A 2,358-nucleotide genomic window follows, 5' to 3' on the forward strand; every position below is an offset into this window, starting at 1 on the left:
AGTAAAGAATAAAGGAAGGAACAAAATAAAAAATGAAGGAAGGAAGGGAGAGAGGGAGGAAGGGAAGGAGAGAGGAGAGAGTAAAGAAATGATCGCAAAATGTATTTTATTATAGAGGTAGTCATACAAATGAAATCTGTCTTTCCTGAGCTGGGCTTTTTCTTTTGCAGATATTTCAGGCTCTTATCACTTTGCTACTTTGGGTTGAGGACATTTATCTGGACTGTGGGAAAGCTGCAAAAATTATTTGGCTTCAGTGACTGTGGTTATTTCTTTCTAAACACACAGGAGAGGAACTTGAGTTAGCTGTGCCTATGGTGTCAGCTACACTGAAGTCCATGGTGAAGAGACAGATGGATGCCACAGTGGCAATTTGGGGGCCACAAAGAATTGTTAGCTGAACTTGATGTTCTAGTTGGCAAGTTTAACACATATTCTTCTCCCACATAATTGGGTAGTGTTATGATCACATCATACCACCAGCCCTGCCATATTGTAGAGGAGCTTTTTCATGGCAAGAAGGCATGAGTTACTTCCTCACAATTATAATTTTGGCTAGACTAGCTTCCCTTTTTCTTAGGCTTGGAGTGAATTGACCATAGACGTACTGACATTTTCGAGGAATTTATTTCACTTGGATTTTATCCATGTTTGATATAATTAACTTCACATCTGCTTGAAGAAGGATCCATTCATTCCCCAATTTTAGCTTCTTGCTGTTGAACTGCAGTTGGTTTAAAATAATTTTATTGTCAGCAATATCTCAGTGATATGAAATATGTACAGTAACACTATTTCTTACATTTAGAGTAAGAAAGCTTGAAGAAATCTTGGACATTGCCTAGTTCAAGTTCCTCATTTTACTCTTTTTTTTTTCTTTTTGCAAAAAGCTTTATTGTTTCATTTGGTCCAATACATGGGAGAGGGATTCAGGGTGGTTAAAAGAATGGCTAGTAGTTTCCGGAAGAGGCTTAGGCAAAAGCCAGACTCTAGGGGGATGCAGAGGGGCCCCTCAAAGGCCTCTGGACTCCAAAGGCTCCTAGTTGCGCTGGAGGGTGAACCTTTCAAAGAGATACTCACCCAGCCCAGCCTGGGGGCCGGCCAGCCAGCTGAGGTGAGTCAGGTGTTGACCATCTTCTTGATGTTTCACCTGCTCACCCCGGAAGTGGTTTCTCCAGGAATCACAGAGCTGAGGGTCTGCGTGGGTAGAACCTAGGGCACGCAGATCCAAAAGGGCCTGGTTCAGGTTCCTCTCTAAGGCCAGGGCGGCTTCCATGGCCCCCTGAATTTTCCCCACTCACCTTGGGAAGCCGTCAGCACGCCCTGGAAGAGAATGCAGCCATTGTGCTGGCTTTGCATCTTTAAGAGACGCTCAGCACCCTCTTGCTTCTTCTCCGACAACTCGAGGAAGAAGGGGCCGCCGTCCTCCAGAGCCATGTTGTCTCGGTGGAAATAGAAGCCCAAGAGAGGTAGGTGTGGAGCCTGCAGATGCAGGCTGGCCAGGCGGTTGACCGCAGCCTCCACCTCGGTGGAATAATGCTGATGAATTTGTTGCTTCTTCTCCGCCAACTCGAGGAAGAAGGGGCCCCCGTCCTCCAGAGCCATGTTGTCGCGGTGGAAATAGAAGCCCAAGAGAGGTAGGTGTGGGGCCTGCAGATGCAGGATGCCAGGCGGTTGACCGCAGCCTCCACCTCGGTGGAATAATGCTGATGAATTTGGGAGCTGGTGGTTGTTTGGCAATAAGGAGTTAAGGTAGAAAACAAACAGGTGTGTTGGCTGGTTCAGAGGTGGTTCTAAAGGTGGTGACTGGATAAGACACAGGAAGGTGGCCGGGGGCTGAAAGAAGGGATGTCCCTGGGAGTGTTCTGTCTAAACACTGTTGAAGCAAGAGATAGATCTGGGACCACCAAGGGCACTGCCTCATTTTACTCTTAAAGATACTGGAACACAGAGCAGTTTAGTGACTTGCTCACAGTCACACAATCTTAGTGAAAGAGCTAACATTAAGTTTCCTGCAGCTCTTTTCAGTTCATTGTGTTACAGTCAAAATTTGTCTAAAGCACTGAATGTTTTTTTTTCTCTCAAAATGAAAATCGGTTTATTCTTTTATAATTCAATGATGAAAATAATACATGCCCATTGTGGAGAGATAATAAATACCTAAAGAATGTTGATTAGCAATATACAGATCATGTATCATAGAAAAATACACTGGAAACCTATATGATTGTATTAACCAATGCCACTCCAATACATTTTTAAAAAATAGAAAGAACGAAGCCAGTTTTGAAGATGTGTCCTAGTGCTGTGGAACAGGGGTCTGCCCTTAACCATGTTTTGTTCCATAGTATTGACATT

The 2,358-nt window shown here is 44.3% G+C and overlaps 1 pseudogene; it reads right to left on the minus strand.

Annotated features, from left to right (window-relative positions):
• Positions 1-1,039: 1,039 nt before the first annotated feature.
• Positions 1,040-1,605, minus strand: LOC102251597 (annotated as a pseudogene).
• Between the last annotated feature and the right edge of the window lie 753 nt (positions 1,606-2,358).

This window comes from Myotis brandtii, unplaced genomic scaffold, assembly GCF_000412655.1.
Source record: "Myotis brandtii unplaced genomic scaffold, ASM41265v1 scaffold931, whole genome shotgun sequence".
Taxonomy (NCBI): domain Eukaryota; kingdom Metazoa; phylum Chordata; class Mammalia; order Chiroptera; family Vespertilionidae; genus Myotis; species Myotis brandtii.